Genomic DNA, 26,241 nt, shown 5'->3' on the forward strand with positions numbered 1-26,241 from the left:
AAAAGAGAGGACTGGAGTAGCCACCAGAGAATACTAGAGAAAGTTCTGGTTGACAAGGAATAATTGCGGAGCACTATTAAAGGATGCACTGAGTTTGGAAATAATGAATGTATAACATCTCAAATTGGGATTATTGTGTAATGTTCTCTGGCACTATTCAGCAGCCTGGGGTGTAGGAGTGGAGATGGCAGACCATCAGAGAGATCTCAGCAGGGCTGGCATTTTGTCAGACTAGAAGGATGGTAGGATAAAAAAGTAAAGAACCAGATATATCAATTAGTGAGTGTTTTAAGAGATAAATTCATTAGTTAAGGAAGTAAAGGAAAATGGGGATGATAGAATGGGAAATAATGGATATTCCAGGATTTGAAGTGTCCTTAAGTTTCAAATGAAATATAATAGAATTAACAGATTTAGAGAACTGAAAGTATCAGAGATTTGGTCAGTAGGGTCAGAGGATTAAATATTACTTTTCAGAATTGAAAACATATACGAAATGGTGAAAGCACAGCAAAATTTTATAATTGGAATTATAAGCATTTTAACAGTNGCATTTTAACAGCCATATTTCTTTGGTCCTCATAGGTGAAATACTTTCGGGAATAGATGACACAGCATGGTGGAGAACAGGATGTTCTGAGATCTCAGACACACCTGTCTGGATGCTAGCTCTGCCACTGACTATGTGATCTTGAGGGAATTCAACCTCTGGAATCAGTTTCCTCATCTGTAATCAGGGATAATGGCAGTTTCTAACTCACAAGGTTTCTGTAAGGTTTCAATGAAATCATACATATTAAGTGTTTAATATAGCCTATGATATATAGTAGGTACCTAATCAGTATTAGTTTTATCACTTATGAAAATAACACTATTATTTTTGTATAATAGATTCTTTATATCTTAAAGAATGATTTCTAAATACTTTCTGTCTATGCCATCCTTCCAAATCATAGTAACATTTTAATTATCTGTATTGATTAAATGAAAAAATTTTCAATTCAGTAGAGATCACTCCAAATTAAATAAAGTCATCTCTAGGCAGTCTAGAAAAATAGGTGGAAGAAAAATAAAACAAAACCTTTTACTGTATGGGAAGATATCCAGGTAATTATTTCCATCATATTGCCATGTTTTCTCATTCCTTGTAAAAACAGAGAGAACATGTTCATAGTAACTCTACTTTAAAGAATATTCTTTTCAAAATTCAAAATTGCAATTAAACTGCTATGAATGCATGGACAAGTTTATGGCAGATTCGTCTCTGCTAATCACAGGCTTGACAGTACTCATTCTGACTATAATGGAAACCACTGTGATTTAATGGGCAAAAAAACTATAATGGTTGATCCAAAAAAGACTGATCTTTCACTCATTTAATGTAGTCTATACCCAAAGGAGATGACAGCTTTACAATTACTTATAGAGCCTTATCTAATAAAAGATTAAGATGATCCTGATTAAAACAAACAAGCATCCTCCCCAAAAGAAGCCCCACAACCATCAATAGTAGCCCCCAGCCCTAGGAAACTAATCTGCTGTCCTTACAGCCTGACCTATATAGGACATTTCACATTAATGGGATCATACAATGGTGGTCTTTTGTGATTATGGCAATGATTACACAACTCTGTAAATACACTAAAAATCAATGAATTATACACTTTAAATGATAAACTTCACAGTATATAAATTAACTCAATAAAGCTGTTTTAAAAATTCAAGCAGTTTATAGAAAAACACAATTGACAATTTAGACAAAAGTGAAAAATCTTCAATTAAAAGAAGAAAAACTGCAGACCTAGAAAGGGCATCACTTTCTTTGTCTTTGACTCTACCCCAATTCCACCATAAATGTACCCCTTCCAGTACCCAAGAAAAACCCAACAGGTAAAGACAGTGCCTGGGACTACAGATAATGAATGAATAAAATTAAAAAATGTTAAACTCCTGCCAAAGGTACAATCAGCTGATAACCTTTATTAGATAAAATGCTTTTAAGCGGCAAAAATGTTCTGCAATTACCAAAATGCACTCAGACACACTTTTACAACAATTTGTTATTTTCTCAAGAATAATTGTATACTTTAAATATTTCTGACACAAGTAACCTACTCTATTTGAAGCTAGATTTTATGCTTAGATTTAACTAACTCTGAATGATGATCTACAGGAAAATATAATACATAATCTTTTCACAAAAACCCACATTTGTTTACCTTTTTAGAAGTAACAGATCCTGGTAGCTTTTGTTTATCAAAAAGTCACAAGCTATATTTTTTAAATTTCCTTCAAGTCCTATTTCTTAATTTTCTTCACATTTTTCAGTAAAGACTATGAATGTAAAATTGTCTAACCACTACCACCAAAAGTTCATTTTTCTAAGTAATATTGGGAAGTTCATTTTTGTAGTTTAGTCAGAAAGAAAAAAAAATTCGTCTTTTTAAATAAGATAGGTGGCTACCATTTCATTCCCAAAATATTAATTCAAATATAACTAAATATCTAATCCATAGTTGTGGTGACCTAAACAAAAAATATAACATAAGAAACATAAATAAATATACTCTATAAATACACTCTCTTATCAGTTCAACACTAGCAAATCTAACTACCAAATACGTAGTCAAAATAAAATAAAATGACATTTTATTAAATTGAGGAAACAGAAAAAGCCTAAAATAAGTCCTGATTCTTTTAAAAAAGGTTATGAGCATTAATTTCACAATTAATCTTTCAAATAAAGTTTATGTGTATATTTACTTGTTAACACATTATCATTATTACAGTTTTTGTCTAGAAGTGTATTTATCTGACATTGTTATTTGTGTATTTCATGTTGTCAAAATACCAACTAACATTCTATGTCAATGAGAATTAAGGCCTTCTTTTGCCCTTAAGGATTATAAAACAGAAACTGAAAGGGGCTTTGGAGTCAGAAGGAACTTGATTCAAATTACCAATTCTAAAGCTTACTACCTGTATGATGATGTATAAATTACTTGACTTTTCTAAGTATAAAATTTTCACCAATAAAGTAGGATTTCTGTGAAGTACAAATACAGAAATATATATTTGGTAAGTGACTAGAAAATAGCAGATGTTTTTTGTTTCCTTCTTTTCTTTCTTCTCTAAAAAAACCTTAAGATTTTTTATTTGAGAGGGAGAGAGAGAAATTGCACGCACAGCAGGTAGGGGCAGAGGCAGAGGGAGAGAGAATCTCAAGCAGACACTGCACTGAGCACAGAGCCCAACATGGGGCTAGATCTCAGAACCCTGAGATCAGGACCTGAGCTGACACCAATCAAATGCTTAACCAACTAAGCCACCCAGACGCCCCTAGAAAGCAGCAGATGTTTGGTAAATGGTAGCTCTTACTGTACTGGGTGGACATTTATTGAGCACCTACTCTATGTATCAGGCTCTAAGCTAAGCACCAGAAGACAGCACTAAGCAAGTCACTCTGATGCTGGTCTTTATAAGGCTTTTTTATTTATTCAGCTTGCTCATTTTCATAACATATTTACATAAGAAAGGCTCTTTTTTTCAGTTTTCCCAAAGATAAGCTATAAAATATCTTAGTTTACTTTGTGAATTATTTTATTTAAGGTAATCTTTCAGCTGGCCTATTATCCATAGTGTTTAACAGTTTATCAACTGCTCAGAATCCCAAGTGGGATTAGGTAAAAAATGGCTTTTGATAACAGACAGTGGGTTCAAATCCCAATTCTATCTTGTGATCTTGAACAAGTTTCTCAACCATTTAAATTGTTATTTCCCCATCTATCAATTAGATAAAAGAATAACCATTTAAGGGGCACCTAGGTGGCTCAATTGGTTAAGCGTCTGCTTTGGGATTGATCCCCACACATCAGGCTCCCTGCTCAGCGGGCAGCCTGCTTCTCCCTCTCCTGCTCCCTCTGTTTGTGCTCTCTCTCTCTCTCTGTGAAATAAATAAATAAAATCTTAAAAAAAAAAAAGAATAACCATTTAAAAATAGTTTTGAGCTATTATAATTGTTAATACAGCTACTATAGTAGAGCTATTGGAATTATTAAAACACCGAAAAATCTATTTTCATTACGTAAAAAACACGCCTAATCATTAATTTAAAAACATGTGAAATATACAACATATCATATCAACAAAGATTAATTCTCTTCTATCTACTTAAAAATATTTCTCAAGGCCAGGAGACCATCAGACCTATGACCCACAAAGCATATTCTGAAAAGGTATGCTGATTTAGAGAAACAAAGAAGAGACAAAGATAAATATAATAAATATAAATAACTATAATACCAATATAAAATTACATAGATAATAGTATAGAAATAACAATAGCTAATATATACTGAGTACATATCACATGCTGGCATTTTGCCCAACACAATGTCATTATCTCCATTTTCATCTAAGGTCACAGAACATGTGGCTCTAAAGTCTGCAATTTTAAGGACTGCACTCTTAAAGCAGACATCGCCCTACATCATGACTGCCCCGTCATAACTTTCTCAGAGCCAGATCTAATAATGGTGGTGAGGGAAGAGAAATAGGACAGACAAACTTATCCTCCTGCTTGGGCAATCTAACTGTGTACTAATTGTTCAGAATAATCTGAATAAAAGGTATGAGAAGGTACTTATCATTCCTAAATCTGAAGATAACCGAAAGTTACAGTCATGTCAAGATTGAACTCCCTTAAGAATAATAAAGGCAAATAAGTTAAAAAGACAGAAAATCATTACATTCTCTTTCAACAGATCTATTAAGTATTTCTTTAGAATAAAATAACTCATTAAAAAGGGCACGCTGTCCTTTTATACACCAATTTACGCATCTAATCATCTAATCAGTTTGGTGTCCCTAAAAACGATGTAAATGCTAGTCATTAATTTACTAGTCAAGTTGGCTTATGGAAATTACTACTTAGCATGATTGCCTCCAGATAAGGAACAAACAGGTAGGGAAAAAATCTATTTAGTAAAGTCATTTCACCTTTATGAAGTAAGACTATCAAAAACACGTCTAGATTAGTAAATTACACAACTGAGCAAAGATTCTATAAAATATTCCAAGTATCATTAAAAAAATAACTCCCTGGGTTCTTTAAATAACAGCCCTTTATAGGCTCTACAGAGCTTACAAAAATGTTAGCATTTTAAATCTTACCTGTTTCAAATGCGCTTGCATTTTAGATTCCAGATCTTCAATGTGCGAAATCATTTTGTTGACACATGGTGCTGGGATGTTTACTAAAGCACAGCTTTGACGTCTACATGGATAGCTAAAGTAAATGCCTTTATTCACCCCTTAAAAATAAAGCAGACAGGAATTAGTTAATAGTTACATACAAAATAGTAAACTGTGACATTCAGAATATGCAAAAAATATTCTGCTCTATTAATACTACTACTTTTAAAATTTCTTTAAACAAATTGATAAATATTTCAGAAAATATGATAATTATGATATTAAAATTATATAATTATATAAAAGTATTCCATAACATCATGAACTAAACATTGAAAAAAAAAAATAAGAAAGAAGGCCAAAAACCAGTTAATGCAATTGTTTCTAAATATTTCCTGAATCACTTAAAAAATGACTTTGAGATATATTTTAAATTCTCCCTTCAAAGAGAGCCCATATCTTCCAGTGTAAATAATATCCAACCACTCATGCATTGAAGAAGTTCTTCTTTAAATCCAGCATGAGTTTCTCTTGCTGAGAAAAAAAAAAAAAAAGCCAGTCCCCTTCATCCTTATAATAACCTAATTTTCTACCTTCCATTTCTGAAAATTGGACTCTCATGCAAAGAGTGATTGATGTTCCCACTACAGCTTTCAAGTTGTACTCATCATAAAATCCACTCAGTCCGATGTGCCTCAGTGATTCTAATCCTGGCATGTCCCGAATCAACTGAAGGTTGCAGAAGCACAGCAAAGTTGTCCATGAAACTCCACCAAAGTGCTTACTTGCAGTCCTTTTGCCTCTAAGGACTCTATTGGGCTGGATTATAGCTGCAATCACTGATCTTAAATGCAACACACAATATAGCCTTGGTGTCTCAGTGAGAACAGTGTGATGTCCTCATTTCAGTTGACCTTGAAGAACACAGAAGTTATGTTGTTGCCTCCAGACCATGCTTTTTTGTTTCAACCCAGAGAGAGCAAATACTTTCATTTAAACTGCCATCTTTTAAATAGCTTTTAAATAAAGTCTCATAATACCCCTTCTCCAAAAACAAAATCTCTGTGAAAATAGCATATCTCTTTCACTTATAAACAAAAGTGTTTACCCTATCTCATATATTACATACACACATATATATATTAACATTTTTAAGAACTAAAACCATGTGCTAATCATGGAACTATGGTAAGTAATTTCTGATTCCACATTTTATTTAATCCTCACAACAATCTTATGAAATGGGATTATTATCATCTTGATTTCATATATGAGGAACAAAGGGTTAGAGAAGTTAAGTTATATAATGTGTCCATTTCTACAAAGCTGATAGGTGAGAGAGCTGAGACTTGTACTATATCTCCCTGGCTTTGGAGTATAAGCTGTACTATGAAGGCTGTTTTTGTATTTTTAAAAAGATAGCAAAATAAAGAGAAGCAGTCCTAAAAATATATTTCAGGGCATCTCAAATGTTTCACATTTTCATGTGTTTTTGAATTTTGATTGTTCTTTCAAGATATCAGTCCTGATATCGTATCTTAGTTTGCTCTGACTGTACTCAATACATGTATTTGCTATGAACATTTTGTGTGTTATATTCCATCTTTCCTCTTTAGTTCATACATAGATATGTATTTTCATCTCCATAATAGTCATAGGACTAAAGAACAAGCTGGTGAAAATTACATATTGATCTCCTATCCAAATATCTTGATAAGGGCATGTTGTCCTTCCCTCTAGAAATAAAGTTTTCATACACATTTAACAACCAGGCAGTTGTCCTTATACTCAAAACATTTGTTTTGCTTCATTAAATGTGGAGGAAACAAGGATAGTAATGACTCATTTAACATTTTTTTGTATGTGCTACTCTAAACCTATTATGTGAATACTAATTAATTTTCATAGCATCCCATGGTTTAGGATTAACATTTTACATATGGTAAAGTGGAGAAAATGATATACTATGAAGTTAAAATTTGCACTAAAAGACATGTAAAAGACATGACATATAAATAGCACAATGCAGAACCAGAATTCAGGAGTTATCACTGTTTTTATTCTAATACATGCACAGTATAAGTTAAAACTTTCCTTTCTGTTTCTTTTTAATTCTACCCAGCTTAAAGAGACACCCTAGATTACTAAAGTAGATGTCCAGGTTCATTCATTTTTTGACTGGAGTGATAACTAACTATGCTTAAGTTAAAACTACTCAGTCTCTAATCTCAGATTTCTCACTTAATAAATGAATGGGCTGGTGGGGTGTTATGTAAAATCCTTTTTACCTAAAATTTCATGATACAACTAATTACTGATTTTAGTCACACAAATTGACAGAGCTCCTCCTTGTGAAGCCTGTGCACAAATGGTCGGGGTGAGTCTATTTTCTTTTAAAGATTTATTTTGAGGGGGGAGTGGGGGAGAGGGAGAGAGATAATCCTCAAGCAAACATCCCGGTGGGCATGAAGACAGACACAGGGCTCTGACCCCAGGACCCTGAGATCAGGACCTGAGTTGAAATCAAGAGTCAGACACTTAACTGACTGAGCCACCCAGGTGACCCCCAGGGTGAGTCTTTAAAGACTTAAGCTCAGGCAAGACTTTCATCCTCTGTAAACATCTGCCCAACTTTAACTTCCTTGCACAAAATTAATGCCTAAGAGGTAAGTAAGATCTCCCTGGATCTAGGCTACAGTTGAGGTGTGTTGAGGCTCTGCAACATGAAACTTCCATTTGAGGAAAAATATGGACTGGCTGATTATGAGGGCAAATGAAATAAAAATACTGTGTTCATAAACTGCCAACTCTGCTTGCTCAGTGAATGTGATCCTTATGTAATTTATTCACCCAGACCATTCTTCCTTCTCTCCTGCTTTTAATATGTGGTTCCCTTATGTCCATCACCCCAATTATTGTAACATCCCTTTATCTGAACTCAGCACTCAGGAGAAAACTTCTCTCAACACAGATTTGTTTTTCACATTCTGTTATCCCTCTTAACATTCTGATTTTCCTTCCAAAATGTAGAAAAAGTCAGTGCTCTCAAGTGTAGTAATAATTTTCTACTCCTTGCAAAGCCTGTCTGATGAACAGAAAGTACCTTTAATTTTTTGTTTTTAGAGAAACAAAGCTCCCTTTAGTTTTTGTTACACACTGGGGGTTTTGGGGGATGGGGGGGACCTTTCCATGATATTAGAGTTACTTTCTTTTCATTGAAACTTACAACATTGAAACTTATCACTGAATACATAATATGCATGGACTCTAGAGTTGGACATAACTAAAGACTGCATCTACTCTAACCACTACATAAAGGGCTCTATTCCATGTTCACTTATCTCCATTCCCTTCAGTCTTTCAAAATCTACAACTTCAATGTATTTAGTTTTGCTTCCCTTAAGTAATCATAGGTCTTCCTATTACTGTCTGACCACATCCTATAGCTGTTATCTTATACTAAGTTTTGCTTTGACTAACAATTCTTTTCAAATGAGCAATCTATACCAGCAGCCATGGTATTCTCACATCCTGATCTCTTCTTCAAACTGCAATTTCTATGCAACTTACATGGCTCTTTCCCTATGAGGAATTCTTGAATCTTTCAGACATCTGACTATACCTGTAGCATTTTCTATCCCTTTATTAGTATTCAGCTGTGTCACATTTATCTGTTTCCCCATCCACCTTCCCCATGAAGTTCTGTATTCTTTATGGAAAGAAACTATGTTTAGTGCCTTAAAAAACTGTTGAATGAATGAAAGAATGAATGAATGAATGAAAAAATCCCTCTTTTTTTAACTTTATCATGCTGTAACCTGGCTTCTGGTCTCTCAACTTTATGAAATCTTCATTCACAAACCCCATTAATCAGTATTTCCACTAACATCTGTGAAGGAGAAACTGATATAGATTCAGTCTTCCAAGTCTGGAAAAAATATGTGAGACAACTGTTTTCAGACGTTAGAAAAAAGGACTGCCAACCTTTGATTCCCGAGAAAGGAAAATTCATAAGGTTGAGCCCCGCAATCACCATGCTCTCTGCCAAGGGACAATTTTTCAACTACAATATACAGATCCGGGGGAAGAAAAGAGCACGAAAATCCTGCTGAGATAAGGGGCAAAGACTAGTACCATGGGTAATGGAGACAGAATCTTCAGGGCAGGGAACTCAAAAGGACATAGCCGTGCAGAGAAGGGCCCCCAGAAATCCTTGTGAGAGTGCTCTCTGAACCTGTAGATGAGGGCTAGACGGTACATGTATGCAGAGCAAAATTACCTGAAAGTTAACAGAGAACATATGCTATGGGATTGAGAAAGGAACAAAAACACTAGAGGCTGAGTGATGTTGGTAAAAGAGTACTGGCAAGGGATGGGGAGAAAACCTTAGAAGCCCAGTACTGACAGAATGCAGAGATTTCATCAATGCCTCAAAAACACTCTCTTGTGCTACAGCTTAGAAGGAAGGACTATACATTAGAGTAAGAGCCCCTCTAGACCCACCGAAGAAAGTTTAAAATCAAGCTATAATATAATATGTGGCAGAGACAGAATTTAGCAAAATAAGAAATTGGTAAATTTCTTGTGTGTGCATGAAAAACAGGAAAATCTGTTTTAAAAGTCTAGGGAAAAAAAAATCAATAGAAACTGAAACCAAGTTGGCCCAGAATCTATATACAGAAAAGATTTTAAAGATTTTAAAGTAGCTATTATAAATATATTCAAAAAGGTAAAGAAAAAATATGTTCAAGTAATTAAAGGAAAATATGGCCTTAATAAGTGAACATATTGAAAACTATGAAACTATGAAAACTATGAAAATGAACCAAATGGAAATTCTAGAACTGCAAATATGAAAATTTAAATTAAATATATTGGTTGGACTTAACAACAAATGGACGTGATAAAGACGCAGCGAATGTGTAGATGAATTGATAGAAATCATGCAATCTAAAGAACAAAAAGAAAAATGAAGAAAAAAGAACAGATCCTCAAAAAACTGTGTGACAAAAATCAAATAATCTAACATGTATAAGGTTTTCTTCAAAAACAAGAAATTTGGAGTGAAAAATATTTGTGGAAATAATGGACACATTATTTCAAAATGTGATGAAAAAACACTTACTTAAATATCTAAGAAGCTCAGCAACTCCCAAACAATTAATATCAAGAGAACTAACTAAATCTCGGAATATCACAGTCAACTTACTGAAAAACAATAATAAAAAGGAATTCTTTAAAGCAGCCAGAGAACAAAAGGGAACATGACATAAAGGGAACATGCATATGAATAAGTGCTACATTTCTCATCAGAAAAAAATGCAGGCCAAAATATAATAGAAAAGTGTCTTTAAAATACAGGCAGGCAGGAAGGCAGAAAGGAAAGAAGGAAGGAAGGGAGGGAGGAGAAACATTAAAAAAAATAATAATAAATTAGACTTCATCAAAGACAAAATACTCAACTCCTCAAAAAGATATTTAAATGAATGAAAAGACAAGCAAGAGAATGGGAGGAAATATGAGTGGAAAGTTAGAACACGGTTGGAGAACTGAAACTTTTAGTCCCATTCCAGACCACCAGGGGAGGGAGGGGAGCTGCAGGTTGAATCAATTGCCAATGTCCAATCATTTAATCAATCATGCCTATCTAAAGACGACTCTATAAAAACCCAAAAGGACAGGGTTTGGAGATTCCAGGCTGGTGAACATGTGAAGATTTGGGGAGAGTGCAAACTCAAAGAGGGCATGGAAGATCTGTACCCTTTCCCCTACTTTTACTCTATACATCTCTTCCATCTAGCTGTTCCTGAGTTATATACTTTTCTAATAAACCAGTAATCTAGTAAGTAAAAATGTTTTTCTGAGTTCTGTGAGCCATTCTAGCAAACACAAGGAGGGGAGTTCATTGGAACCGCTAACCTATAGTAGTTCGTCAGAAGCACAAGTGATAACCTGGGCCTTTGATTGGCCTCTGCAGTGGGGGGAGGGAAAGCCTCGTAGCACTAAGTCCTTAACTTGTGGGATCTGACTCTATTTCCAGGTAGACAATGTCAGAACTGAGTTGAATTGTAGGACCCTAGATCATATTCAAGAATTGCATGGTAGTGGGGAAATCCCATGCTCACACACTGGAATTGGGTACAGAACCTTTTAATTACCTTATGCTATCTCTGCTATTATTCTATATAGCCATTCTTTTTTGTTGTGTTGTGCCAATTGGTGTACAATTATATTTTATCTGGCCTGCAAGATTATACACTCCATATAAGGATCATTTCTTAAATAACTCTATATCCTACTAGCATATGTATATTCCTGTGTCTTGAATTAACTGTTTCACAAACCAATCATTTGATGTTTATCTTAAACAGTTTGTCCCAAACTAAGGCAATAAACCCTAAGCCAGGAGATTAAAATTCTAATCAACATTTCTACTGGAGAGAAATAGATAAAGAATCAGAATGTCACCTTACCCCAATTTTATCCTGTCAAACTGAAAATCTCCAGAGCAGAAGTTTACCAAAATCAAGATTAGAATTTTTTGATTAATATAGAGTTCTTCACCAAAATAAGCTGAAAAGAAATAAGCATGAGTCCCTATACATGAAATCTATGCATTTTGTCATCTCTTTCTACCTCTTTCCATATACAATATCAGAAATACTTACAAGAGCTAATGTTTTATGGATTCTTAATTCTGAATTTCACATGATGAAAATATTAGTCCTGCTTCTTTTTTCTTCTAAGAAATATACCCTCAATGAACTGGAAAGGATCTAGCACCTGCTAGTCTTAGCATAAGCAATACAGAAAATGTTTATATTAAAAATTCAGATTTCTGAAATCATAAACAATTCTTATAGCCTAAATATAATTAATGGTATATTATTAATAAAACAGATCATAATATTGTATTCTTAATATTATATATCATTACTATGTTAACTATTAGTGATATTTATAATTCATGTCTTAATAAAAATATAATATGGACATCACAAACTAATGCGCAAATGTAAATATATCTTACAAAGATAACTATGTAACTTATACTCAGTCCTTACCTTCAGTATTTGTCATTTTATTTTCATGAAAAATTTCAATGTCTTTCTTAGGGGCACCAAACAGAACCAAAGCTTGTGATGTGGCATTGTCTTTTTAAAAGAAAACAAAAATTTCAGTGAGTAGTTAATATACATTTTTAAATAAGCAAAATAATTCATGAAACTATGTTGTAAAGGTGTTGTCCTTGCAAAAGCAACTATAATTCAAATATTAAACAAAACCCACAGTAGAATGTATTTAAATGTTTTCTATGGTACTTCAGTTGGCTTAACTCTCAAAAGAAGGTATTCAAAATAGCATTCATCTATTAAAAGCAAACATCGAGAAACTGTTCAGAGTGGCATCACCAAAACAATGGAGTAGGAGACTCTAGTCTCCATCCTACAATAAAGTTCAATAATTAGATGGTTATGGGGGGAGGTTAAGATGGCGGAGGAGTAGGGGACCCCTTTTTCAGCCGGTCCCCTGAGTTGAGCTGGATAGGTACCAGACCAGCAGGAACATCCATGGAATCAGCCTGAGACGCAGGAAGATACATCTGGATCTCTACAAATGAACATCTCCAGCGCTGAGTATCGAGGTACGAAGCGGGGAGCCGTGAAACCGCGCACAGATATCGGAAGCTAAACAGAAGGGGGAGGGAGCCGCCGTGTCAGGGCGCCGGGAAGCGGTAGCCACCTGCAAGGGGGAGCGGACAGACCGCGGACCCGCACGCTTGAGACAGCAGGCTGAGAAGGGAGCTCCGGGAGCGCACGCGGGACGGCTGGCGGTTGGCGGGCCACCTGCACGGGGGAGCAGGCGGACTCGCAGACGGCACCCACGAGACAGCAGACTTAGAACACGAGCTCCAGGAGTGTGCGCGCAGGGCGTGGCGGGCNTGGCCTCGGCCACAGAATTAATACATATGGATGTATCCCAATTATCAGAAATGGAATTCAGAGCAACAATGGTCAAGATGATGAGTAAACTTGAAAAAAGCATCAGAGAAAGCGTTGCTGAGAATATAGAATCCCTAAGGGCAGAAATGAGAGCGAATCTGACAGAAATTAAAAACTCAGTGGGCCAAATACAGTCAAAACTAGAGGCTCTGACGGCCAGGGTCACCGAGGCAGAGGAACGCGTTAGCGAATTGGAGGATGGGTTAGTAGAAGAAAAAACGAAAATAGAAGCTGGTCTTAAAAAAATCCACGCCCACGAATGTAGATTACGGGAGATTACTGACTCTATGAAACGATCCAATGTCAGAATCATCGGCATCCCTGAAGGGGTGGAGAAAAACAGAGGTCTAGAAGAGATATTTGAACAAATTGTAGCTGAAAACTTCCCTAATCTAGCAAGGGAAACAAGCATTCGTGTCCAAGAGGCAGAGAGGACCCCATCCAAGCTCAACCAGGACAAACCTACGCCACGGCATGTCATAGTGCAATTCGCAAATATTAGATCCAAGGATACAGTATTGAAAGCGGCCAGGGCAAAGAAATTTCTCACGTACCAAGGCAAAGGTATCAGGATTACGTCAGACCTGTCTACAGAGACCTGGAATGAGAGAAAGGCTTGGGGGGGCATTTTTAAAGCTCTTTCAGAGAAAAACATGCAGCCAAGGATCCTTTATCCAGCAAAGCTGTCATTCAGAATTGATGGAGAAATAAAGACGTTCCAAAATCGCCAATCATTAACCAATTTCGTAACCACGAAACCAGCCCTACAGGAGATATTAAGGGGGGCTCTATAAAGGTAAAAAGGCCCCAAGAGTGATACAGAGCAGCAAGTCACAACCGATACAAAGACTTTAAAGAGAAATGGCATCATTAAAATCATATCTGTCAATAATCTCTATCAATCTAAATGGCTTAAACTCTCCCATAAAACGCCACAGGGTTGCAGATTGGATAAAAAGACATGACCCATCCATTTGCTGTCTACAAGAGACTCATTTTGAACCCAAAGATGCATTCAGACTTAGAGTAAGGGGATGGAGTACCATCTTCCACGCAAATGGACCTCAAAAGAAAGCTGGAGTAGCAATTCTCATATCAGATAGACTGGATTTTAAACTAGAGGCCATAGAGAGAGATACAGAAGGGCACTATATTATTCTTAAAGGAAGTATTCAACAAGTGGATATGACAATTATTAATATATATGCCCCCAACAGGGGAGCAGCAAGATACACAAGCCAACTCTTAACCAAAATAAAGAGACATATAGATAAGAACACAGTAATAGTAGGGGACCTCAACACCCCACTATCAGAAATAGACAGAACACCCTGGCAAAAACTAAGCAAAGAATCAAAGGCTTTGAATGCCATACTCGACGAGTTGGACCTCATAGATATATATAGAACACTACACCCCAGAACCAAAGAATACTCATTCTATTCAAATGCCCATGGAACATTCTCAAGAATAGATCATGCTCTGGGACACAAAACAGGTCTCAGCCAATACCAAAAGATTGAAATTATCCCCTGCATATTCTCAGACCACAACGCTCTGAAATTGGAACTCAACCACAAGGAAAAACCTGGAAGAAACTCAAACACTTGGAGGCTAAGAACCATCCTGCTCAAGAATGACTCGATAAACCAGGAAATCAAAAAACAAATTAAACAATTTATGGAGACCAACGAGAATGAATACACAACGGTCCAAAACCTATGGGATACTGCAAAGGCAGTCCTAAGGGGGAAATACATAGCCATCCAAGCCTCACTCAAAAGAATAGAAAAATCTAAAATGCAGTTTCTATATTCTCACCTCAAGAAACTGGAACAGCAACAGAGGGACAGGCCTAACCCACTGACAAGGAAGGAGTTGACCAAGATTAGAGCAGAAATCAATGAATTAGAGACCAGAACCACAGTAGAGCAGATCAACAGGACTAGAAGCTGGTTCTTTGAGAGAATCCATAAAATTGATAGACCACTGGCAAAACTTGTCCAAAAACAAAGAGAAAGGACTGAGATTATTAAAATTATGACTGAAAAGGGAGAGGTCACGACCAGCACCATTGAAATTGCAAGGATTATTAGAAACTTTTATCAACAGCTATATGCCAAAAAACTAAACAATCTGGAAGAGATGGAGGCCTTCCTGGAAACCTATAAACTACCAAGACTGAAACAGGAAGAAATAGATTTCTTAAATAGGCCAATTAACTATGAAGAAATTGAGTCAGTGATAAACAACCTTCCAAATAATAAAACTCCAGGCCCAGACGGTTTTCCTGGGGAATTCTACCAAACATTCAAAGAAGAAATAATACCTATTCTCCTAAAGCTATTTCAAAAAATAGAAACAGAAGGAAAGCTACCAAACTCATTCTATGAGGCTAATATTACCTTGATCCCCAAACCAGGCAAAGACCCCCTCAAAAAGGAGAATTACAGACCGATTTCTCTAATGAATATGGATGCCAAAATCCTCAACAAGATCCTTGCTAATAGAATCCAACAGTACATTAAAAGGATTATCCATCATGACCAAGTGGGATTCATACCTGGGATGCAAGCATGGTTCAACACTCGCAAATCAATCAATGTGATACATCATATCAACAAGAAAAGACTCAAGAACCATATGATCCTCTCAATTGATGCAGAAAAAGCATTTGACAAAATACAGCATCCTTTCCTGATTAAAACCCTTCAGAGTGTAGGAATAGAGGGTACATTTCTCAATCTCATAAAAGCCATCTATGAAAAGCCTACTGCAAGCATTATTCTCAATGGGGAAAAGCTGGAAGCCTTTCCCTTAAGATCAGGAACACGACAAGGATGCCCACTCTCGCCACTATTATTCAACATAGTACTAGAAGTCCTTGCAACAGCAATCAGAAGACAAAAAGGGATCAAAGGTATCCAAATCGGCAAAGAAGAAGTCAAACTGTCTCTCTTTGCAGATGACATGATACTCTATATGGAAAACCCAAAGGAATCCACTCCCAAACTATTAGAAGTTATAGAACAATTCAGTAAGGTGGCAGGATACAAAATCAATGCCCAGAAATCAGTTGCATTTCTATACACGAATAACGAGACTGAAGAAAGAGAAATTAGGGAATCCATCCCATTTACAATAACACCAAAAACCATGCGTTACCTTGGAATTAACTTAACCAGAGACGTAAAGGACCTATATGCTAGAAACTATAGATCACTTTTGAAAGATATTGAGGAAGACATAAAAAGATGGAAAAATATTCCATGCTCATGGATTGGAAGAATTAACATAGTTAAAATGTCCATACTACCCAGAGCAATCTACACTTTCAATGCTATCCCGATCAAAATACCGAGGACATTTTTCAAAGAACTGGAACAAATAGTCCTTAAATTTGTATGGAACCAGAAAAGGCCCCGAATCTCCAAGGAACTGTTGAAAAGGAAAAACAAAGCTGGGGGCATCACAATGCCGGATTTCGAGCTGTACTACAAAGCTGTGATCACAAAGACAGCATGGTACTGGCACAAAAACAGACACATCGACCAATGGAACAGAATAGAGAACCCAGAAATGGACCCTCGGCTCTTTGGGCAACTAATCTTTGATAAAGCAGGAAAAAACATCCGGTGGAAAAAAGACAGTCTCTTCAATAAATGGTGCTGGGAAAATTGGACAGCTACATGCAAAAGAATGAAACTTGACCACTCTCTCACACCATACACAAAAATAAACTCCAAATGGATGAAAGACCTCAATGTGAGACAGGAATCCATCAAAATTCTAGAGGAGAACATAGGCAACAACTTCTATGACATCGGCCAGAGCAACCTTTTTCACGACACATCTCCAAAGGCAAGAGAAATAAAAGATAAAATGAACTTATGGGACTTTATCAGGATAAAGAGCTTCTGCACAGCCAAGGAAACAGTCAAAAAAACTAAGAGACAGCCCACGGAATGGGAGAATATATTTGCAAAGGACACCACAGATAAAGGACTGGTATCCAAGATCTACAAAGAACTTCTCAAACTCAATACACGAGAAACAAATAAACAAATCATAAAATGGGCAGAAGATATGAACAGACACTTTTCCAATGAAGACATACAAATGGCTAACAGACACATGAAAAAATGTTCAAAATCATTAGCCATCAGGGAAATTCAAATCAAAACCACACTGAGATACCACCTTACGCCAGTTAGAATGGCAAAGATAGACAAGGCAAGAAACAACAATTGTTGGAGAGGATGTGGAGAAAGGGGATCCCTCCTACATTGTTGGTGGGAATGCAAGTTGGTACAGCCACTCTGGAAAACAGTGTGGAGGTCCCTTAAAAAGTTAAAAATTGAACTACCCTATGACCCAGCCATTGCACTACTGGGTGTTTACCCCAAAGATACAGACGTAGTAAAGAGAAGGGCCATATGCACCCCAATGTTCATAGCTGCATTGTCCACAATAGCCAAATCATGGAAGGAGCCGAGATGCCCTTCAACAGATGACTGGATTAAGAAGCTGTGGTCCATATATACAATGGAATATTACTCAGCTATCAGAAAGAACGAATTCTCAACATTTGCTGCAACATGGACGGCACTGGAGGAGATAATGCTAAGTGAAATAAGTCAAGCAGAGAAAGACAATTATCATATGATTTCTCTCATCTATGGAACATAAGAACTAGGATGATCGGTAGGGGAAGAAAGGGATAAAGAAAAGGGGGGTAATCAGAAGGGGGAATGAAACATGAGAGACTATGGACTATGAGAAACAAACTGAAGACTTCAGAGGGGAGGGGGTGGCGAATGGGATAGACTGGTGATGGGTAGTAAGGAGGGCACGTATTGCATGGTGCACTGGGTGTTATACGCAACTAATGAAGCATCAAACTTTACATCGGAATCCGGGGATGTACTGTATGGTGATTAACATAATATAATAAAAAAATCATTTAAAAAAAATAATTAGATGGTTATGAACAAACAAAAATAGTTCTGGGAGAACTCAGAAATCCATTCAACAAACTCCAGCAACCCAGTGGAACAAAAAAGCCCGTGAATAACCTCACAAAAAGGGAACGAAGACAGTTTCATTTTGACTGCATCATCCCACTCACCAGGCCAAGACTGCTCAGCACCAAGAGGGAACACTCTAACTTGAAATAGTTTCCCTCATTGGCAAAGGGAGAACAGAGTGAGAGAACAGCTTCCCCACCCTTTTGGGACACTGCACAAAGGACCTGCTCTGGTTTCATCTTACCCAGAGACAAGCAAAGACAAGATTTACGGAAATGGCTTCAAAGAAGGAGGAAGGACAGAGGCTACCAATATAGTCATACAAAGAAAGTGATCACAATTCCCAGTGGCCTGCTCTGTGGAGGAGCCCATGACTTTCGCCAGCAAAGTTTTTCTTCTAAAATGAAAGAAAGAGAAAATGTTTTCAGACAAACACGAAGTGAGAGAATTTATCACCACCAGACCTGCCTTACAAGATATGCTGAAAGGAGCTCTTTAAGCTGAAATGAAATGACTTTAATTAATAACATGAAAAGATTTGAAAAAATTAAACACGTCAGTAAAAATAAGTATCTGTCAACTTCAGAATACTCCAATACTATAATATAGTGGTGTGCTAATCACTTAACTCTAGTATATAGATTAAAGAAATGCGGAAAATAGCTACAGCTGCAATCACTAATGGATATACAATATAACAAGATGTAAATTGTGACATTCAGAAACATAAAAAGGAAAGAATAAAAGGGTAGAGTTTTTGAGCATGATCGAAGTTGTTAATCAACTTAAAGTATACTATTATAACTACAAAATATTTTCTGTAAGCCCTAAGGTAACCAACCACAAAGCAAAACCTACAGTCGATACACAAGAGAAAAAGAAGGGAATGAGAGTATACCACTAGGGAAAATCATCAATTCTTTATGAAGAAATGAACAAAAGAAATATAAAACAGACAGCAAATAATCAACAAGATGGCATTACTAAGTCCTTACCTACCAATAATCATTTTAAATATAAATGGATTAAGTTCTCCAAACAAATGGCATAGAGTGGCTGAATGGAATTTTTTTTAAAAAGACCCAAGTATATGCTACTAAAGACTCATTTCAGCTTTAAAAACACATAAAAGCTCAAAGTAAAGGGATGGAAAAATATATTTCATGCAAATGGAAGCAGAGATTAGAGGTAGCTATACTTCTATCAGACAAAATAATCCCATGTGTAATAGCATGAAAAAGTGCTTGCTTCCTGAGCACATATACTACAATTGCAACAGTACAGAGAAGATTAGCATTGCCCCTGCACAAGGATGACACACAAATACAATAGCATGAAAAGAATAAAATACTTAGGAATAAATTTAACCAAGACAGTGAAAGATTTATACATCAAAAGCTATAAGACACTGATGAAAGAAACTGAAGAACACAAATAAATGGAAAGATATCCTGTGCTCATGGATCAGCAGTGTAAATTTTGTTAAAATGTCCATTCAATAAAACCCTATCAAAATCCAATGGCATTTCCCACAGAAACAGAAAAAAAAATCCTAAAGTTCTTATGGATCCACAAAAGATCCTGCAGAACCAAAGCAATCATGAGAAAAAAAAAGAACCATCACACTTCATTATTTCAAACTATATTACAGAGCTATAATAATCAAGAAAGTATGGTACTGGCATAAAAACATACACAAAAATCAGTAGAATAGAATAGAGAGCCCAGAAAAAAAGCTCACTCTGGTGTTAGTGGAACCCAAGCAGGCCAGCTCCCTCGGGGCGGGGGGGGGGGCAATGATCATAAGGAAACTGGACTTGAGAAAAGAGTGGGAGACATGAATGAGATTCTCAACGTAGAGATAAAGAATAACATACCAGAGAAAAAGAGCTCAAAAAATGAAATGAAAAAAATACTTGATGAAAGGAATAGCAGGATGGCAGAAGCAGAGGAATGAATTACAACACAGAGTAATGGAAAGTAATCAAGTTGAACAAAAGAGAGAAAAAAAGAATTACACAAAATGAAAATAGATTTAGAGAACTCAGTGAATCCATCAATCATAATTAACAACATTTGTATTATAGGAGTCCCAGAAGAAGAGAAGGAAAAGGGAGCAGAAAACTTGAAGAAATAATAGCTGAAAACATCCCTAATCTGGGAAAGTAAAGAGATATCCAGATTCAGGAGGCACAGAGAACTCCCATCAAAATCAATAAAAGCAGACCCACACTAAGACATAATGTAATTAAACTTGCTAAATACAATGATACAGAAAAAATCTTAAGATCAGCAACACAAAAGAAATTATTAACTTACAAGAGAAAACCCATAAGGCTAGCAGGAGATGTTTCAGCAGAAAATTTGCAAGCCAGAAGGGAGTGGTACAATATATGCAAAGTGCTGAATAGGAAAAATCTGCAGCCAAGAATACTCTATCCAGCAAGGATCATTCAGAATAGAAAGAGAGACAGAGTTTCCCAAACAAAAACTAAAGGGGTTCGTAACCACTAAACCAACCCTGCAAAATCTCTAAAAGGGGACTCTTTTAGTGGAAAAGAGAGACCAAAAGTGACAGTACAAAGGAGGAAACACAAAAACAGTGAAAACGAAAAATTTCTGTAAAAAATCAATCAAGGAGCTGACAAAGAAAAGGACATAAAATATGACACCATATACCTAAAACACAGGAAGCAGAGTAAAGAATGGGTTCAAACTTGAGCGATCATCAATTTGATATAGATTGCTATATGCAGAGGAGGTTATATAGAACCCTAATGATAACCATATATCAAAAACCAGTAATAAACAGGCAAAGAATAAAGAGAAAGAAATCCAAATATTTAACTAAAGAAAAACAACAAAACATGAAAGAGAAAAATACAAGAAAGGTACAGAGAATATCTACAAAAACAACCACAAGTAACAAAATGCCAATAAATACATATCAATAATTAATTTGAATATAAATGGACTAAACACTCCAATCAAAAGGCACAGGGTGAAGAATGAAAAAAAAAAAAAGACCCATCTATATGCTGCCTATAAGAGACTCATTTTAGACCCAAAGACATCTGAAGATTGAAAGTGAGGGGATGGAGAAACATCCATCACGCAAATGGATGTCAAAACAAAGCAGGAGTAGCAATACTTATTTCGCCAAAATAGACTTTAAAACAAATACTGTAACAAGAGACAAAGGATACTATATAATAATAGAGCAGACAATCCAATACGAAGACATAACAATTGTAAATACCTATTTACCCAACAGAGGAGCACTCAAATACATAAACAGTTAATAACAAATATAAAGGAACCAATTGATAATAATATAATAATAGTAGGGTACATTAACACCCCACTTACATCAATGGACAGATCATCTAAACAGAAAATCAATAAGAAAACAAAGGCTTTGAATGACACATAAGAACAGATAGATTTAACAGATATGTTCAAAACATTCCATCCTAAAACAGCAGAATACACATTCTTTTCAAGTGCACATGAACATTCTCCAGAATAGATCACATAATAGCCCATAAAACCAGCCTCAACAAAATCAAGATCAAAGTCATACCATGTATCTTCTCTGACCACAAGGCTATGAATCTAAAGTCACCTACAACAAAAAATCTGAAAAGACCACAAATGCGTGGAGGTTACATAACATGCCACTAAACAATAAATACTTTAAGCAGGAAATAAAAAAAGAAATAAGAAAGTACATGGAAACAAATGAAAACACAATGGCCTAAAACCTTTGAGATGCAACAAAAGCAGTTCTAAGAGGGAAGTTTATAGCAATATAGGCCTACCTCAAGAAGCAAGAAAAAAAAATTAAATAAACAACCTAAACTTACAAGCTGTGAAAGAACAACAAACAAAACCGAAAATCAGCAAAATGAAGGAAATAATAAACAGTAGAGAGAAAAATGATATAGAAACTAAAAAGACAATAAAACAAATCAATAAAACCAGGAACTGTTTCTTTGAAAAAATTAATAGAATTGATAAACTTCTAGCAAGGCTTATCAAAAAGAAAAGAGAAAGGATTAAAGTCACAAATGAGAGAGGAAAAATAACAACCCACACCACAGAAATACAAAAATATAAGAGAATATTATGAAAATCTAGATACCAGTTGGACAACCTAGAAGGTATAAATTCCCAGAAACATATAAACTACCAAAACTGAAACAGGGAAGAAATAGAAAATTTGAACAGACTGATACCAGCAACGAAACTGAATCAGTAATCAAAAACTCCCAACAAACAAAAGTCCAGGACCAAATGGCTTCACGGGCAAATTCTGCCAAACATTTAAAGAAGAGTTAATACCCTATTCTTCTCAAACTTTTCCAAAAAACAGAAAAGAAAGGAAAACTTCCAAATTCATTCTATAAGGCCAGCATTATCCTGATACCAAAATCAGATGAAAACACCACTAAAAAAGAGAACTATAGGCCAATATTCCTGATGAACACAGATGCAAAAACTGTCAATAAACTACTAGGAAGCTGAATTCAATGATACATGAAAAAAAATCATTCACCACAATCAGATAGGCTTTATTTTGGGGATGCAAAGGAGAAAGGATAAAAACCATATGATCATTTCAATAGATGCAGAAAAAGCATTTGACAAAGCACAACATCCAGTCACAAAAAAAAAAAAAAAAACGTCAACAAGGTAGGTCTAGAGGGAACACACCTCAACATCATAAAGGCCATATATGAAAAACACACAGCAGACATCATTCTCAATGGAGAAAAACTGAGAGCTTTCCCCCTAAGGTCGGGAACAACACAAGGATGTTCACTCTCACCATTTTTATTCAACACAATATTGGAAGCTGTAGCCACAGCAAGTCAGTAAAGTCTCAGGAAAAAATCATAATGGATATACAAAATCAATGTAAAGAAATCTGTTACATTCTATACACCAATAATGAAGCAACAGAAAGAGAAAAATTAAGAAAACAATCCCATATACAAGTGCATCAAAAACACAAGCAGTAATTTCTCTGATATCAGCTGTAGCAACTTTTTTCTAGATATTTCTCCTGAGGAAAGAGAAACAAAAGCAGAAATAAACTACTGGGACTTCTNATTTCTATACACCAATAATGAAGCAACAGAAAGAAAAAAATTAAGAAAACAACCCCATATACAAGTGCATCAAAAACACAAGCAGTAATTTCTCTGATATCAGCTGTAGCAACTTTTTTCTAGATATTTCTCCTGAGGAAAGAGAAACAAAAGCAGAAATAAACTACTGGGACTTCTTCAAAATGAAAAGCTTCTGCACAGCAAAGGAAACAATCAATAAAACGAAAAGGCAACATACTGAGTGGGAGAAGATATTTACAAATGACATATCTGATAAAGGGTTTTTATGCAAAATATATAAATATCTAATAAATTCCAACACCCAAAAATAATTATCCAATTAAAAAATGGACAGAAGACATGAATAGATATTTGTCCAAAGAAGACATACAGATGGCCAACAGACACATGAAAAGATGCTCAACATCACTGGTCATCAGGGAAATGCAAATCAAACCTACGGTGAGATATCACCTCACACCTGTCTGGCTAAAATCAAAGACAAGAAACAACAGGTGTTGACAAAGATATGGAGAAAAAGGAACACTCATGCACTATTGGTGGGAATGCAAACTGGTGCAGCCACTATGGAAAATAGTATGGAGGTTCCTAAAAAAGTTAAAAATAGAACTACCCTACGATCCAGCAACTGCACTACTGGGAATTTACCCAAAGAATACAAAAACACTAATTTTTAAAGGGATACATGCACCCCTGTGCTTATAGCAACATTATTTACAATAGTCAAGATATAGAAGCAGCCAAATTGTTCATCAACTGACGAATGGATAAAGAAGATGTGCAATAACTGGAGGAGATAATGCTAAGTGAAATAAGTCAAGCAGAGAAAGACAATTATCATATGATTTCTCTCATCTATGGAACATAAGAACTAGGATGATCGGCAGGGAAGAAAGGGATAAAGAAAGGGGGGGTAATCAGAAGGGGGAATGAAACATGAGAGACTATGGACCATGAGAAACAAACTGAAGACTTCAGAGGAGAGGGGGGTGGGGGAATGGGATAGACTGGTGATGGGTAGTAAGGAGGGCACGTATTGCATGGTGCACTGGGTGTTATACGCAACTAATGAAGCATTGAACTTTATATCGGAATCCGGGGATGTACTGTATGGTGACTAACATAATATAATAAAAAAATCATTAAAAAAAAAGAAGATGTGATATATAGTCAGCCATAAATACCATTACTCTATTATATTATAATACTATTCAGCCCTAAAAATAATGAAATCTTGCCATATGCAACAACATGGATGGAGCTAGAGAGTATAATGCTAAGGAAATAAGTCAGTCAGAAAAACACAAATACCATATGATTTCCTTCATATGTGGAATTTAGGATACAAAGCAAATGAGCAAAGGGAAAAAGAGAAAGAGAGACAAAGAAACAGACTCTCAATTATGGAGAACAAACTGATGGTTACCAGAGACGATGGGGGGATTAACTAGGTGATGGGGATTAAGGAGGGCACTCGTGACGAGCACTGGTTGATACATGGAATTCTTGAATCATTATACTGTACACCTGAAACTATATAACACTGTAAATAAAATAAAAGTTACACTTAAATAAAAATAAACCAAAGAAGATTTATTACTTTCATAAATAAATAAATAGTGCTAGGAAAACCAGACATTCACATGCAAAGGAATGAGACCAGTCACCTAATTTACACAACTTACAATAATTAACTTAGAATGGATTAAACACTTAAATGTAAGATCAGAAACCATAAAACTCCTAAAAGAATATATGGAGAAAAAATTCCTTGACATTGGAATTGACATCTTCTAAGGATTCTCTCAATATGACACCGAAAACCAAAAGCACAACCAACCAAAACTAAAATCAGTAAGTGGCACTACATCAAGCTTAAAAGCTTCTGCACACCAAAAAACAAAATACAATATAATGAAAAAGCAACCTATAGAATGGGAGAAAATATTTACATACCATCTATCTGATAAGTCATTAATATCTAAAATATATAAGGAAATTATACAACTCAATTACATAAAAACAAATAATTTTAAAATGGCAAAGGTCCTAAGTAGACATTGTTCCAAAGAAGACATACAAATGGACAAGTACATGACAAGGTATTCAACATCACTAATCATCAGGGAAATACACATCACCACCATGAGATATCATCTCATATCTGTTACAGCAGCTATTATCAAAAAAGACAAGAGATACCAAATGTAGAGATAAGGGAAATCCTCATGTACTCTTGGTGCAAATATAAATTTATACTGCCATAGCCATTACAGAAAACAGTACCAAGAAGTGAAAAACAGAACTTCCATGTGATGTAGCAATCCCATTTCTGGGTATATATCTAAAGGAAATGAAATCACTATCTCAAAGAGATATCAGTACCCTTATGGTCACTACAGCATTACGACAATAGCAACTTAAGTATCCATATATAGATATATATGTACACACATACACATACACTATATATACATATATACATATATATATACACACACACACACACACACAACATATAAATGACACAATGGGATATTGTTCAACCATAAAAAAGAAGAAAATCCTGNTATACACACACACACACACAACATATAAATGACACAATGGGATATTGTTCAACCATAAAAAAGAAGAAAATCCTGTCATTTGAAACAACATGAATGGACCTAAAGGGAATTACACTGAATGAAATAAGACAGAAAAAGACAAAACCAAATGATCTCACTTATATGTAGTATCTAAAAAAGCCACCAAACTCATTGAAGCAGAGAGTGGAACAGCAGTTGCCACGGGCTGGAAAGTGGGGGAAATGAGATGTTGAGTCAAAGGGAACAAAGTTCCAGTTGTAAGAAGAATAAGTTTATATAATATACAGCATGG

General features: G+C 35.6%; 1 non-coding gene and 1 pseudogene across 1 annotated transcript; one reads left to right on the forward strand and one right to left on the reverse strand.

The window, feature by feature from the left end:
* Window positions 1-541: 541 nt before the first annotated feature.
* Window positions 542-26,241, reverse strand: part of LOC117795942 — a 33,999-nt pseudogene continuing 8,299 nt past the window's right edge.
* Window positions 19,464-19,570, forward strand: LOC117796240. Its single transcript, XR_004620606.1, has one exon. It is a non-coding gene; the product is annotated as a U6 spliceosomal RNA (small nuclear RNA).

The sequence above is a fragment of the Ailuropoda melanoleuca genome, chromosome 14, assembly GCF_002007445.2.
Source record: "Ailuropoda melanoleuca isolate Jingjing chromosome 14, ASM200744v2, whole genome shotgun sequence".
In the NCBI taxonomy this organism is placed as follows: domain Eukaryota; kingdom Metazoa; phylum Chordata; class Mammalia; order Carnivora; family Ursidae; genus Ailuropoda; species Ailuropoda melanoleuca.